This window comes from Amblyomma americanum, chromosome 3 (assembly GCF_052857255.1).
Source record: "Amblyomma americanum isolate KBUSLIRL-KWMA chromosome 3, ASM5285725v1, whole genome shotgun sequence".
NCBI classification, from domain to species: domain Eukaryota; kingdom Metazoa; phylum Arthropoda; class Arachnida; order Ixodida; family Ixodidae; genus Amblyomma; species Amblyomma americanum.
This window is the reverse complement of record NC_135499.1, coordinates 167,348,425-167,364,973: the sequence shown is the minus strand read 5'-3', so window position 1 is coordinate 167,364,973 and position 16,549 is coordinate 167,348,425. Positions and strand designations below refer to the sequence as shown.

General features: G+C 50.9%; 1 protein-coding gene across 4 annotated transcripts in view; it reads left to right on the top strand.

The window, feature by feature from the left end:
• The window catches only part of LOC144125365 (uncharacterized), a 220,291-nt gene that overhangs the window by 128,441 nt on the left and 75,301 nt on the right, over positions 1–16,549 (top strand). The gene's annotated exons all lie outside the window — the stretch shown is intronic.

Sequence of the window (16,549 nt, the reverse complement as noted above, 5' to 3'; positions counted from 1 at the left end):
TGTCAGTCCGTGACGCGTGAAAGGAGGAGCTCAGAAAATACGAACGTTTGGTCTGCGTTAACACGCGTTGCTGCTGAGGCCGACAAATTTCCCTCAAGAGACGCGTCTCTCCCTTCACTTTAGACCAAAACCTCCGTGCATGCCCAACATTTGGCACGCATCGATCCCAGTCGTTCGTCACTGTTGGAAGAGGCCCTCCCTCGCCCGCCAACCTCGACCTCGTTCGTTTTGCTGACTTAGCCGCCCGCCGCTTCGATCCACTGACCGCGTCTACTGTACGCGGAGAGGAAATAAGGAGGTTAGGGAGAGAGCCAGGAAAAGGCACGCATACACTCGTCTTCCTCGTTCCTCCTCCTCCGAGCTATTTTACGAGCAACTTCCTGGCTCCCGACGCGGCGCGAAGACTTGGCACGTAAGGCACGTTAAGGCGCGCCCCGCCTGCCCTTCGCCACCTTCGAGAAACGCCCGCACGCGCACTTTTCTCCGAGCGCCTGGCGGGAAAGGAGGGACGTCGCGCACGCCATCGACGCGGCGCGCGGTAACGACGCACAGCGGCTAGCGCGAGCCGTTTTCCCGCGCCGTTTGGGCTTCGAGAGGCTTCGGCCGCCACTTACATAATGCATCGGAAGAGGGCGCCCCCTTCTTCCCATTTCTCCCTCGTTCCCTCCTGGCTGACGCGGGCCGAGTAACTACCCGCCGGCCGCTGCCGTTTTCCTTTTTCCCTGCGCCAGCACCCTCTCCCCCCCCCCCCCCTCCCCTCTCTTACTCGCTGCACTGAAATGGAGCCGCTGGCTGCAGACTAGCGAATATATAAACTACAGCGCCGGTTATAGTGTAGCCGGTGGCTCCATCGTTTCCTGCAAGGGGGAGGGGGGGCGTTTGCTGTCTGTTTTCGTTGGCTGCCGCTCGCCCGCTTGCCGTTTAAATACTGTAACAGATGCCTTGCTGTGCCGTGTGAGAGGATAAGAGCGGCTCCTGAGCCGTCTACGCATTGCCTGAAACTTGAGAGCTAAGCCGGGGATATAGCCTCCGCCAATCGATTAAATATTGAGGCTCGATAACTGCGTAATAAAGAATTGGCTGCGTAGCGAGTGAACGGAAAAAGCTGTTGCGGCTGCGCCAGGATACCTTTAAAAACGTAGACATCTCTTCTTGCACATTATTCCCGATATTATTATTATTATTATTATTACTATTATTATTATTATTATTATTATTATTATTATTATTATTATTATTAGATTGATCACACCCCATTTGCTATACGTACAAGCCGTCATCAATACGAGGTGCGGCGCGTTTAGGAGCGGGTATTGTTCGGCGAAAGTCCCCTCTTGGCAGATCATCTTTTGAGTTTAGAACGGAAATAATCATGTGAATGGCTGACTCGCGCTCTTGAATGTGCCTGGGCTATCTCTAGATCTCAGATGGTGCAAATGACTTATTACAATACTTATTTTAATCTTATATATTAACTTGAATATAGTTATATAGTTGCTGTCTTCTTTCCCTATACAGTCCTGGCCAAAAGTCTTAAGGCCAAATGCTTCAGCCGCCTAACAGAGCCATTAGGCCGCTATTAAGGACCGAATGACCTTGAAATGATAGCAGAAGCTTCCTTCTCGCGGTAGAGACGCTTCGTGCGTGACTTGTGCTTTGAATGATCCGCTACACGGAGCTCGCATTCTGGGGACGTTCATTTCGCTGCAGCTGAACGCTGTGGCCTTAAGACTTTCGACCAAGACTGGGCATAACGGCCTCTGACCTGATTTCTGACTAAAGCAGCTGGTCAGCTCTAAAGTCAACAGGGCTTCTGCTACTCCTAATTGTGGACAGTTAAGGAATTGGACCGGTATAGAATCACAAAAGAATCGTGCTATTGTGGCGACCCAGAACGCACTGCCGTGGCGTGCTTTTATAAGACGCCATGCTTAAGCTACCGTAGTGCACCACATGTGATGCGACCTGTGGTAACGGTCACCAAAGCACGCTATTTTGACGTCTCACTTGCAGCGCTCGTATTGCGTGGTTCTTTCTGTATGTGCGGCGAGAAAGATTTTTTTTTTTTTTATCCTGAGTAACTGTCGTGCTTTGCGTTGGCTCCATCTGTGTTTTACGTGCTGACCTATACGCTCCGGCATAACCTATGTGATGCTCGTCACGGGCGTTTTTATTCGCTCCCAAGTCCTCCCTGTCCAGGCGATGAATTTTGCATCTGGTCCGTTCGAAACAGAATATACGCAGTGTCCATGAATAAGTGAGCAGTGGTAAGGAATTTCGTATGAGACCTGTTTCGGTCCCAGTCTCGTGGAAACGAGAAAAAAAAAAGGAACAGAAAGGTAGAGTAAGGCGGCGGCAGGTGGGGGCTTGCGTAGTTCGTTGCTCCAGAACGTCCCCCCCCCCCTTTTTTTTTCTTCTTTTGCTGCGTTTTTGCGTCGATAGCAGTGCGCTCTTATTTTTCCCCCTGCTGAAAGCGAGGATGTGGAAGCATGAAGCATTTATGCATCCCCCCCCCCCCCCCCCCCCCCCCCCCCCAAATACTCGCTGGGGACGCGTTGCCTGCCGCGAAACACGTGTTTACGTCACTAACGTTCCCAAACGCCTGACACAAACAAACCTGTTCACAGGGCGGACGCAGTTATACGTCGGGTAAGCGTAAAAATGTCCGAGAGCGGGCAGCTGTCGTATCGATCGACTTGCGAAAAAGAAAAAATTGGCAGTGGCTTAGCTTGCTTAAGTCTGGAATTCGGCGAATAGCAAGCACGCTTGCTAAGCGCTTGAAGCTTTCCATGGCAGCACCGCTACACGCTCGCGACAGCCGTTCTATGTATGCCCGCACGACCACGTGGCTATGACGTGCTATCACATGGTCTTACGACACCCCCATCGGATGTCATCACGTGGCTTCACATCACCCCATCGGATGTTTCCTGAGGTCAAAGGTCAACCCAAAGGTCACCCAATGTCAAAGGTCAACTAAACATCATGGGTCAAGAATTCGACACCATAACTGTACCACATATGGTCGTACACAGCTATCTTTGGTTGGGCTGAAGGTCGTTCTGCTGCCTACCCGAAGACTGCTTTACCGAGCGTAGTAAAGCTTTTTGCTCAAAAAAAAAAAAAAAGAAGAAACCCTTGTTCACGGCAAATGTAGGTGCTGTGTATATGAAAAAAAAAAATAGGCGTAACACGCAGCGCGCGGCGTTTATGAGGATTCTGCAAGCGTTATGTGGCAGACATTTTGCATGTCACCAGCAAGTGCTGGTGTCCTTGCAAGAAAACCTAGGCCTTGCATGGCAACCCAGCGGCTTCAGTAAAAAAGATGTTTGAGAAGCGCGAGAGAAGTCTGACAGAATGAGTGAAAATGTCAAAGCGCTCGCTCAGCGTTTTTACCTGCGGCACGTGTAGATTTTGTCGACCCCCCCCCCCCCCCCCCCTCTAACCCCCGGGACGCTTCGGGTAACTCTTTTTAATCCACGTGGCGACTTGAAGCTGGTATATTTAGTTTCACTTTTGAGCTTGTGTGACATCATCGCAAGGGAAACGGAGAGAGAAAAAATAAAGAAGCGCCCAAAAGCGCCGCAGCATTGCGCGAGCGAAATTCGGTACTTCGCTGCAAATCCCCAGAATTACCCAATACGCGACGCAGCTCTAATCCCTGCGGACGCTTATTTTCTCTACCATTTTGTTTTCGGAACCTGCCGCTTTTCACTGGGGAGTTAATGTTCTGCTAGGGTTTAGATAAAGCACGTTATTCTATAACGTAATTCTATAGCATAATTTCTACCGACGATCTTTCTTTTTCTACATTACCTGTGCTTCTCTGCTAGGTATTCCCCCTTATGGAAAACCGAGCTTGTTAAAAAGGGCCGACTGTGTTTTTTTCCTTAGTTCCACGAGTTTTCTCCGAGCAATTGCGTTATCCAGCTGTCCTTTGCTTTTTCCTTTCTTCCTTTCGATACATTTTTTATTTGTTTTTGCACGCCCCAGCTGTACGCACGACGTGTGTACAGCATGTATGTCGTCGTGGTGAACATTAACTTGTCGCGCTGAGAGCTTCTCTTTTGATCTCTCGTTCGTTCCAGCCGGCCTATCTCGGGCGAATCCCTTCTCCTGGAAAGCTGCTGGCGAGACGCGCTGGCGACCGCCGAATTCAAAAGGCGTGTGGCGATCACGTTTCCACGGCTGTCACGGCTTCTTCGTCGTTGTCTCTCTCTTTCGTTCTTTTTCGCTCTTTCTGCCACATGCCCTGCAGTATTACCCTTTCGCGCCTCTCTTCACCCTCTGTTGTTTCTCAGTGACACGCTGTTTGTTTCTTGCTTTCACCTTGTCTTTTCGAGCTGCATATTTGGCCGTGCATAGGCGCCAGCATTGTCGATGTGCAGCGCTTGCTTATATAGGCGGAATTCGGTTCCGGGTGGTTCCCGTCAGGAATACATGACAGCCCCATTCTAGACGTCCCTATGAAGGCGACGGCTGAAGTTTGGTGAGAAAGAGTATAAATAAACACAGGGATAGTAAGAAGAAAAGGAAGAGAGTGAATGCCCGATATAGCGAAGCACGTGCAAGGAGAGAAGAAAAGGAAAGAAGAGGGGAAAAAAAAAGAAAACATTGATGGAAGAGTGTCAGCGACGAAAGGGGTGGAACCCACCTCTTTCGCGTTTGTTTTCGGTTTCATCGTTCTCAGCCTTTTTGCGCTTCTGTCGCTTCTCTTTCGACCGGGGCGCTGTCGATTCGTTGTGCGCGGCTCTGAAGTTGATGTCGGGAAGCAGCGTGAGCGGTAATTGGCAATTTGGGCAAGGGTGTTGGCGCGCGCGTGCCCCCCTCCCTCCACGTACCCTTGAAGAAGCATCGATCGGGACCGCAGAAAGCTGCAGCGGCGGTAGTAGCAGCGGTGGCAGTCTCGCCTGTTTCGGTTGCGTTGTTGTTGCTGCGGTGTAGTTTACCGGCGACAGTAAGAAGAAGCGAAGCCGGGCGGAGGCTTTCTTTGACCCTTTTCTTGCACTCCTCCTCCTTCTCCCCTCATCTCATTCTTACTGTCTTCTTTACGAGCGCGTGTCTCCAAACCCACTCCCCCCTCCCTCCTATTCTTATTCTTCTTTACGAGGCTTGTTTCTCTTTGCAGGGCCGACCGCCTCCTGTATTTTCTCGTCGCGGCTGGCGTCGAAAAGGACGAGTCGGAGGAGAACGCAGTTTGGGGAAAATGGGGGGCAGACAGGAAGAAGGGCAATGAGAAATAAGTAAATATATCGGTAAAAAAATTGCACACTGAGAGGCTTGAATGCTTGATGCGTTGGCCGTCGCGTGGAATTGACAGCCAAGGGGTGTGTTCTGCCCCTTCCTTTCCCACACAGGCGGTTCTACATCAGCGCCCCTCTGCTTTTCGCCCCGGTGTACTTCTCAAGACGCTCTCGGTCGCACGCCCTCGATCTCTCTTGGCCGCGTGTTCGTGTCATTTATCTTTTGTTTTGTTTTCTCGTGTACTCTTTGGTCACATACTTTCCTCGGTCTAATGTTTCAGCGTTTGCTCCTGTGTTCTTGCGCGTTTTTGCCGGCCCATTTAGTCGAGACGCTATCGGCGGTGGACTTCAATCCCAATGCGGTGACCTTAACCAGCACAGTTGGATACCGAGAGAGAAAGCGAACTTTCTTTAATAACAAAGTTAAAAACCTTCCAGTTAGGGCTCCTATAGACCACACTGTAGGCCACTTACAAGACAGAGTAGGACTGCTTCGTGGTAGAACACAGTTAAGAGCGCAAGATTATTACGCGTTTCCAAATTACAGCTTGAGCTTCGAAAGAAGCCGACGCTGGTATAGAAAAGAAAGGACATAGGCTCTTGTAGATTAAGTTATATTAGGTTTCGCGCAGCGTTTCCAGGAGCAATACGAAAAAGGAAAATTTCTTGTCATTTGTGATGACGAAGACGAATTTTTTATGGAGCAAGGGCAGCTTTGGCCAAAGAGCGCCATGGCTCAAGGTAGTTTTCATTTCACAAAGTGGGTTCAAAGACCAATTTCCCAAGCATTTCACCATAAGAAGCCGAGCACCAGGCAGGGGAAAGCTTGTACCCGTTGAGTCACCGGCGGGTATCCGGCGGCACTGGGGATCGAACCCCGCACCTCTCGCATACGAGGCGGGTGCTCAAGCGACTAGGCCACCGCTGCGGTCATCTCTTGTCATTTGTACATTTTGCTACGAGAGTAAAGCCAGTGCAAGGGTTTAACCTTGTGTACCGTTCTCATGCCGCTTTGGTTTCTGGCTTCATGCACGTGTCGCCGATAGAACTGCGCCAAACTGGCCTTTCTTTCTGCATATGGAACTTCTGTATCGTGCAATGGCCGGTTCTTAGCTCTGAGCCCTCTCAGCCAGATCGCCGAGCGCAGGGTTTCCCACGAACGCCCCCCCCCCCCCCCCCCCCCCTCCTCTCTCTCTCCAGACCGCCCCTCTCCAGACCGCCGTCACCACTCTGCGGCTTCGTCACGTGCTGCGTATGTCAGCCTGCTGTTATACAGACGTTACAAACCCACCGAGTGCCAACGGCGAAGCCATCATGCATCAGTGCGTGGACAGACACGCATTGGTTCCGGTGCCGAGCCACCCGTCAGCGCCAGGACGGGGCACTACACGAAGTGAAGGCCGCGCGAAAAGGAGGGGGGGGGGGGGGGGGGTAGCAGTGGCGGCGGCACGCCTTGATGCGTGGTGCGCCCCCTGGGGACGTCCGATGCCAACAACCGTGTCGGAAGTCGGAAGGTAATAAAGAAACGAAAGAGAGGTCTTTCCCGTCCCAGGGTGTCGCTACAGTCGCGGTCCTTGGGGAAGGGTCACCCGGGACAGCTGACGACAGGCGGGACTGTGCGATGGCGTTTGTAGCTGTGGGAAAAAAAAAAAAAAAAACGACCAGCCCTCTTCTCTTCTCCACCGTTGTTTATTTCGATTGTTAGGCTTCGCATAGTGGCTTGACTTTCGCTGAGGTTTCTCTCCTCTATTCCGCTTTGGTTTCGTTGCCGCTGAGCCGTTAAGTCTCGGGAGAAATATTCGCTTAATCTCGAGCGCTTTGAATAAAGCACCCTTTGTCGATATGTTGACTGACAGTTTTACTCGTTGACTCATTAAATTAACAAGAAACGAGCGAGCGAACCGCCAGGCGTGCCCACCTAGTGTCTGATCCATCAACTGATTTAAATAATGCGCGACTTTTCTTTCTTTACTGATACAGATCGAAGTGCGCGGTTTAACAACATAAAAAAAAATGCCCTGGGGAGTAGTGAAATTCATGTTTTCGAAGTGAAAAACGTTCGAAAAAGTACGTGAGAAAGTCACTGATTTTCTGACCCTCTGCCGTTTATGTCTGAACTTAGTGGGAGAGAAACGCGCTGTTTACACTAAACCACGTGGCCTATACGGCTAGTCGTTGGGCTTCGGCAGCTTCCACGTTTATGCTAGAAATACGTTTGTTCTAGCGACGTAGCTTGCATTAACGGCGCCGGCAGAACTGAATATAACACATTTCTCGAAGGCACTGGAGACGCACTCATTTCTGATCTTGAGGTCAAAAGCGTATGGTGTGGTGTGTGGTGCCTAGCCATTATTTTCTCCGAACGACCGCGCCGACGCGCGATTTCCCTGAAACCTCGAGCGGTCCTCTTGAAAAGCCCGCCGTGGATCGCGTGAGGACTCTCCAATGCACCTGCGCGCCGATGCAAGTGGCGTAATGGCCGTCGCATTAGGGCCTGCCGTGAATTCCGCGAAACTAGGGAGGGGGGCGGGGTACCCTGGCTGTAGCGGCTCCGTGGCTGTCGCTATTGAACGCTGCCTTTCGCAGGGTCGTTGACCGCGCTTGGCTCAGCGTCTGTCCGCTGTCGCGTGCGTTTAAAGACGTGTGAGCCAGACATTAAACACTGGCACCCTGTCTCTTGGTTCGCGTATAAATGCGTGCAGTTCTGGGCAGATGTCAAGAAATCTATTGTTGCCGTTACACAGTGAGACGCGGGTAATTTCCGTGAGCACGGGCACTCGAGATCTTTCGCATTGCTGTATATTTTACACGCTCATCGGCGAAAACAGCTGACATGGTTCTTGCCCAGGGTAGAATCTAAAACTAGGGCCTACTCGTTGCCGGATGATGTGGCATCACGGACTGGTTGCTAAATCATTAGTGGTGTTTGGATTTGTCTTTTCTTCCTTTTTTTTTGCTTTCCAGATACGCGGGTGTTACAAAGATGTACGTCGCGTAGTGTGAACCTAAGCATTAACAGAAAGATATGCTGGGTAAAAAAGCAAGAAAAAAGGTACATGGCACCAGCACTGCTGACTGCGCGCGTTACACTCGAGAGCCGTGTACGGATCTAATGGCGCTCGGTGGAGCAAACGTGGGACAAGATTCCATTCTGACGTGACAAAAACGGTTAAGCCGTTTGGGTAGCGCTTCATTTTCCGCTCGAACCATTTTCATGCGAGCAACAACAAAAAAAATTGCAGTCTCGCTATGCCAGACGCTCTCCCCAATCACTGGAAGTTCACACTCACGACAAGCTGGAAGCATTGCCGGAGAACTAGTCCGACAGATTTTGTGTTGTTGTGCGCCGCCATTAGTCTGAAAATGCTAGCTGACAGCGCGGCCGAAATGTCATTCGCAGCATTTGTTTCCACCGTTTAGGACTCTAAGGAAGCCGTATTCGTTTTTGCCGACATCGATGAAAAGATTCCAAACCCGCCGCAGTGGTCCGAGTTTGATTAGTTAGCGAAAATGAACTAAATTGCGCGTGCTTGATTTGCATCGCCGCATTAGCTTTGGTGCAGCTCGCGTGCAGGGGAAGGACATATTGTGATTACATTGGGGTGCGAAAAAAAAAAAAAAGAGAATCGAAGTTTGCACTCTCGAGCAACGGTAACGCGCCTATAAATGCATATGTTCATTTCCAGCTCGCGTACGCGGCCGGGGTAAAAGCCTCTCGTTTTTCCAAGAAACATTGGGAGAAGGCAGGCTGGTTCGTTTGTTTAAACGGCTTGATGAGCGAGTACACGTGCATATACGTTTTCGCGATGGGTACGCTCTAATGAGGGCCGTTTCCTTTTAGGAGCGGCGCGCGATTTTCTAAACGTCCATTGTTACGGCGTAAAGTTCTTCCCCTCTCTAACATCACTAATGTTCGTCCGCCGCTGTTTGGCAAACTGTCAAACCGGCCCTTGACTCTCGTTCCAGCGATCCTGCACCAGGGAGCAGCAAACGTTCGAGGGTCGTTCGGTGCGCAGCGCTCTACACAACAGTATAGGATGCGGAGAGAGAGAGAGAGAGGTAGAGAGAGAGTGAGAGAGAGCAGAGACATTCGGCGACGCGAAGACGGGAGCCGGGTCGCGCGGCCGAAAGCGCGGCCAATGGGATCTCCCACCGCAACAGAGTCGTCGAGGTTAGCAGGAAATAAAACGATCCGAGTGTGAGACGAACTCGGTTCAGTTGGCTCGCTCCCAAGTGCCACTGGATCAGTTGAAAAGGACGAGCGCCCCGAGCGAGCTCTTTGCGGCGGGGGACACCCGCCCTCCACCGCCACTTCCATTGCAGTGGCGCCTGACAAGCGTCCGTTGCTCCCTGATGGGTCCATTAGTGCGAGTCGCCGCCAGCGCTCGCTGCCATTAGCATCCGACGCGGATGAACCGTCCGCGCATCCCATAGTCGCGCCACGCGTGCGTTGTATGTGTGTAGGGATCGGGGAGGCCTTGCCTCCGATGCAGGTTTTTCTGTCCCGCAAGGGGCGATTGGCCGCGAGGCGCCACCGACCAACGCGTTGAATGGACGAATGCATTTCGCGTTTCTCTGTGTGCGACGGATGTTTGCACGGACTCGCCGTGCGTTCCCTCTTGTGTGCCTTTCTGGATCCCTCCGCGTGCTGAGTGCTGTGCGGAGTATACAGTGAAAGCGCCATGAGCGGGAAATGGACCATTGTTCCGAAGGCGCAGCGGGCTAGATTGAATGCGTCAAACTTGCTTTCCTCAGTGGCCGGCATCCGTGCTCGTGTCACTAGAACCGTGCTTAGTTCCGAAAGCCGGGAAGACGCTCAATACCCCAACCCATTGGTTGACCCCAATAAAAGGTTGCAGTAGAGAAAATGGCGGACTGCTGTATAGCAACTAAAGGATCGCCTAGAGGCTATGGTTAGTGAGTTCCGGGTCCAGGTCACATCCCTTGGCGTGTCTTTAGGTTGCAGGCCAAACTCGTGGATCAGGAGGCAATTAACTAGACAGCGCTGGTTTGTTGCAAGTACGTTTTCGTTAGGTGGAACAGACATTCGCTGTGTGGCTCGGCATTCGGTGAAGAAAGGGAGAAAGCAGAACCCATCAAGGCAGCACATTAGGGGGCTGCTCCGACTGCATAGCAAGGCAAACAATGACTGAACAGCCACGTTACCCTTGGATTGCGGTGCTTAGTGATTGGATGTGTAGCCGTTGCCTTCTTTTACGTCTGCCCTATTTCCTTGTGCTCTTTGGAGGCCGTCGACGGCTCATCACGAGCGGGACCAAACAGGAATGAATGCATAGATTGGAAAGTGGAAAATATATTTGCCTCATCTGCGTGCTGCTTGTTTGCAGATTTCAGCTATCGGAGGTAGTTTGCAGGTGTAGTGACGTGAATGTTCCTATCCCGTCCCAGGAAGGGGCAACCAATGGTCGCGTGCGGGCCGGAGACTTCTCATGCCCACGCCATTGAAATCGTACGCACGCTTCGCTTTCGTTGCTGACTGGATATGTCGGGCTGAGAACGCGGGCGGAACTACGCGCGGGCATATGCCGGATGATTTTTTAAAATAATATGTGAAGGCTTTTATTTAAAAATCGTGAAAGTACGTTGGTGCGGTTCATTCAGGGCGAATTATACGCATCAATAACGACATTTTGTGCGGTGAGGTGCGAAAGTGGTGTGTAACACTTGAATTTGCATGGTTGACTTGTGGCGTCTCTCGGCGTTTCCGCCAAGCTGGAGCGCCACGCATCGAAACGAGCGCAATCGCATAGCTGTGGTCACCACCTCGTCCGTAGTAGGCGCTGCTGGAAAGTGGAGCGACAGTGATGCATAACCGAGGCGTTAGTGTTAAACACCACTCTTCTCCCGACAATATACGGGTCCGAAGATGAGACGATTAGTTTGCTGACATTTACTAATCTTCTTTTTAGTTGTTGGTCTGAAGGCGCATGATTATAGTGTGAAATTGAAGGTAGTCAACATCGAAGGCTAGCCCTTCTTAAAACTTTCCCCAATCGGCATTGTGATTCGAAATATCCAGTGTCAAAAATGCGCGTTTGAAAGCGCGTTGAATTGGCTTTCCCACGCTACCCATTTATAAGACGGCGCCGCTGCGGGTGGTATCGTCGCCGAAATCACGTTAGCTTCTTCTTTGTCATAAAATGCACAAATTTCTGTTTTATTTGCCGCATTAGAAATTTGAGTGCCGCCGCTTTATCAATGTGCAACGCTTGAAAGCCTATTCAGCGATATTTCAAAAGCGCACTTTTGACGCTCGAAATTTTGAGCCACAGTGGTGAGCAAGAAAATAAAAAAAATGGTTCACCTTTGAAGTTGACGGCCTTTAATTTGGCAAAACAATCGTGCACCGCAAAAACCAAGAATTTTGTAGTTTATTAGTAATATTTACATAAATAACCGTCTTTTAATTGAGCTATATCATGTACGCAGTATCTACATTGCTGTACAATCCATTTGCACATATCACACTGACGTATCTCTCACTGCTTGTCTCATTTCGATCAGAGCGACAACTCTTTTGTCGTTGCCGTATTTTGTTTCGAGGACTCGCATCGCAAAGCTGCTACAGTCTACAGCCAGCTTCGCTTCGCTTCGCAAGTGAAGGCACGCAAACGCGTATAGCTCTCGCAGCTCCTGAACGCTGTCCGTTACGGACGTGAACACCAGACAATGATCCATTTCCTTGCCGGGGACGCCTGTTGTCCCTGTAATACTGTTCATCCTCGCAACAGGGCCTCCCTGTGGGCATTGCTGTATGCGGGCGCTTTTTTTTTTTTTGTCGCTGCTATTCGTGTGGCGAGTTTTTGCCTGCCACAGCACTTTTTCTCCACTCTTTCTTTTTTCTTATCTTGCTCCTTCGTGAGGGCGTTCCTATCTGTTTAGTCCCGTGTTAACGCGGGCAACGCTGCGCAGTCGGCTGAGCCTGGCTGAACGGAAGGCGACTCTCCCCCTCCCGCCTCCGTTGCTGTCTTGTCCCCTTTTCACCACTGTAGGCAGCGGTGCAGAGGGGACGCGTCGTCTTTCCCGAGGGGCCGTTCGATCCGTGTTGGGCAGCGAGCAGCGGAAGCAGGATTCGCTGATGGACGGGCTCACGAGCGTGTTAGACGCGCTCGCTTGGCCGTTAAGCTGGGAGCCCCAGCGTCGTCGCCCGGTGGTGCCTCTTTTACACTTGACCCTGTCGCGTCGCTTAGCGCCGCGCTGGGCTCTCTCCCGCTGCTTCTGTCCCGACAGGCCGTTTCGGGTTTATTTTCTTTTTTTGTCTTTGGTAGTAGTCACAGCACAAGGCGTGGTCTCAACAGTAAACAGCATCGCCGGTGATAGGAGCAGAAGTAGGGGCATATCAGGGAGAGTGGTGGAGATCACGGTGATACTAACGACTAGTCTGAGTCATAATAGTCATTGTAGTTGCGGACTAGTCAGTGTCACTGGTTGGTGCCGTCGGAAACGTTAACAGGAGTAGTAGTAGTAATCGAGGTTGTACTAATGAAAACATTTCAGCTCGTGCCGCCGTCGTTAAAGGTACTGGTGTAATTAGTTTACCTTTGTGAACGGATTATATATAGGACTGGCTAATGGCGTCTACGCGCAAATAAAAAGCAAAGCTAAGTTTTCCCGAGCCATCTTTTCGATTGCTCCACCTTCGCGCGCGAAACAACTGCTGTAATATTGCAACCCTCGTTGTCTGATTACGTCGTTATTGTCCTGCTTCACCCCAGACAGCGCCCTTTTCCTTCTGGTCTTCGTTTTTCGCTAGCGGGAACTTTTAAGGCGCATTTAGGTTTCTCCTCACGGCTCAGTTTTGTTTTGTTCACTTATTATTCTTTCTATCGCGTGTTTCCCAACTCTATGCACGTCAATTTTGCAGGCATTCCGGTGCAACGCCCTCGGCCACCGCTCCAAGCCTGCGCTCAAAGCTGACGAGCGTGCCGCTGAGCGGTGTTTGCCAGCAGGATGTCCCACCGTCGGGATGGTCCGGCTATCCATTCATTAGGTGCTTTCTCTCCGCTAAGCGTAATTTGATTACATGCCTTTGATTTTTTTTTATTTTTTGTTCCCGCGCGATCGATCCCTGGCCCTGCTCATTTCGCAACTGAATTAAAGTTGCGACAGATGTCGACTCTTCCGCTCGGTAGATCTTTTCTCCCCCTCCCCTTGTATTTGCTTATTTTTATTTTATCCCCCCCCCCCCCCCCCCCCCCCCCCCCCCTTGTACTCCTACGCTTCTTTTTCGCGTTTGACCTAAGGGACAGCCTCCTTTTCCAGTCGAGTCAAAACGTCAAAGAAGCGCTCCGGAACACCGACAATCTCCGGCCACAGCGACAAGTCACGCTTGTATATATGGCGAGCCGAGATTGCGAGGAGGCGTGTCTGGAAAAGTGGTTGCGTGGTCGTGCTGCGGTCTCCTTCTGGCCTCGTTTTTTTTTTCGCTTTCCTTATATATGCTCCCCTCTGGGTCCACCCCCCCCCCCCCCCCATGTCTAGAATGCAGGATCGTCTTCGCTTCGGCCTTCTCGTTGTAACGACTCCTTGCTTTTCGACTTCCCTTCAGACTTACACCATACCCGCCCGTCTTCACTATCATAGAGACATCGTTGTCGCGGAAAAGGGACTAGTCGTCGAAGAATGAAAGAAAAACAAGAAAAGGACGGTAACCGTAACAGGCGGATGCGTCGTCCTTGAAGAAGAAAACGACGTTCTCATCGATCATCGCGGCGTTGCGCAATTTTTCCAAGAGCTCAAGATTGCGATCTGCGGGGAGTCCGCGGTGAGCGTATGTATTATACGTGTACACGGGGTTGGAATGTCTCGTTCCGTCGACGAAGCGATGACAACGAAGACACTACGCTGAGCGAGTGTCGTTTCCGTCTATTTTCGGTCCTGTGCCACGCACTCTCTCTCTGCGCGTTTGTGTGACGAGATGGCGAGGAATAAACAAGGCCGCGGCGGCTGGCGCGCGGCTCGGTGCTCGAAATACAAACATGTTCGAAGGACATCGCGTCTCGCCCGCAAGGCCTGTCACGTGAGCCTCACATCTGTGCGCGCTCGTGTGTGTGGTCTCGAGAAGAAATGGAAAAAATGAAAGCAAGGAAGCAAAGGAAAAACATAAAATGGGGGAACACACTCGTAATACATGAGCGAACTTCTTGGCATCGGTTCGCGATTAAGATGGATCCTCCCGAAGATGCTCTCTTACGGGTATGCGTGGCTCAGACCTGTGAACGTGTCTTGTCTTGGTGTTTTGCAAGAGTACATTGATCATATCTCTACTTTTTGGTTTTGTGGTTGGACGGCCAGCTGTCAGATGGCTCGGGTTCTTTGTTTTTTTTTTTAGCGAGCTTTTTATGAAAGAGCATTGCTGGTTGCGGAGATGTCATTCAGGAAATCAGATTCGCTATAGGCAGGTTTCGTTCTGACTGCTAAAGCTTTGTACACCTAACTTGTAATACATTACGGAGCCACTGTTTTATTTTGCCAGCTCTTGTAACAATGACAATTCGGGCCTCTGAGTTCTCAGGTTTTCATCATGGAGAGACTGCGCTGGCATACAAAAAGCAAAAAAAAAGAACTGATTTGCAGGCTTAAGCAACGTTCAATAGAAGTCTTTTTTTTTCTCTCCATTTAGTTAACTCATACTTGGAAAGTTGTGGCCTCTACAGAGTCGTGAAGCACATTCCTTGGAACTAACGTAGTTTAAATCGTGCTCGTTGGAAGTGCCTGTTGGTCTTTATTTATTTAGTCAACGACGACATTATTTTCATGGCGTATACTCACGAAACAAAAGAGCTTTCCTTTGAACTCGTATTGCCTTTGGGCGTCGCCGCCCAGAATGCCTGGGACAAGAAAAAAAAACAATTTTATCTGTTATTTTAAAGTTGCTAGCGCAAGAAAACAGTCTCATGTCAGCGTTATGCTTTGTGTTCTTTGTTTCCTGCTTTATTGCTTCCCTTGAAAGCCGAGCACTGGTGGCGTTTTGTCTTCCTGTATGCTAATGTCAATGACCTTTCTGTCCGTTTTAAAGAAAGCCACATATTCTTCGTCGCCTGTAGCGGTGGCAGCGCCTTGAATAAATCATTCGTGGCCTCTCGGAAAACGCTGGCCCGCCGGCAACATGTGTTGACTACACAATTAATTTTTCCGAACAGGCGACAGCTCGTGATTGGTTCGCATATGAGAGAGAAAGAGAGAGAGAGAGAAAATAGAAAGAAACGAGCAAATTCTCTTGCTTGTCGGTGAGTGCTGTTCACGAGAGCCTCTCTCTGCTCCAGGCGACTCAAGACTTGGGAACCTACGCGTGCACTGCCAGTGACAGAGCATTGTTCTTGGACGACAAAGATAAACAGTATCAAGTGGGAAAGGGTGATATTAAGAAAGTCGAGGTTAGAAAGTCAGACTCCTTTGTTCCCCTTATTACGTCCGCCTGGCCCTCACTGCCTAGCTCTTCCAGTGGGGCTCCTTTCAGCTGTATCCATCCCGAGCGACTGAAAAAAAAAGCGCGCGGATCAAGAAGAAAATGGGAAGAAAGGAAAATACTGGAGAAAAAAGGGATGCATACCGAAATGAGTTTTCCTTTTCCGTCTTTGGCGCGCTTATGCGCCGGCGGCTATTAGCGAACAATGGCAGGTCTGAAATTCTCGCGCGATCGAGAGCAACCGATTGTGTAACTTCATCAAGAGGAAGAGAAGAGAGCTTCCCATCACCCGAGAGATGGCGTCCTCCGCGTCCACGTTCCAGAATCTCCTCCCTCCTCCCCTTTCCTTCGGTTCCCCATCCACCTCTTCTCGGCAGCGCCTCGATCCTTCGCGGCTTCTTGACGACTCGCGAGATGCCAGCGGTGCGGCGTCGACGACAATTCTCGGAAAAAAGAAGGGGGCAAACGAAGGGGGGTGTTCTTTGTCGACTCCGACGGTATAGCTCGCGAGCGATGACAACCACGCGACGACAACGCCTCGGGGCTTGTGCATGCTTATTCGGCGGCGATGATGGCGTTTGTTCCTTCCCCGCCTGGCCTCCTCTCCCTATTCCGTTCGACTAACGGAACCCCGCTCCGCGCGCAGACTCTTCCTTCTTGCGGCGCCCATCAACGTCCTTCTCTTCTGCTTCGCCGCCGGCGGGGGCTTCGCTTTGTCTCTTCCCGTCGCGTTTGTTTCCACTGCTCTTCCTTTTGTAGTTTGACGGCTTCTTCTTCTCTCGCACTCTTTCTCTCCTTCCATCTCTCTGTTCCCGCGGCGGAGTCCTCCTTTGTGAAGTGATTACCGCGATGTTTTTCTCCGGGAGGGAATCGAGAT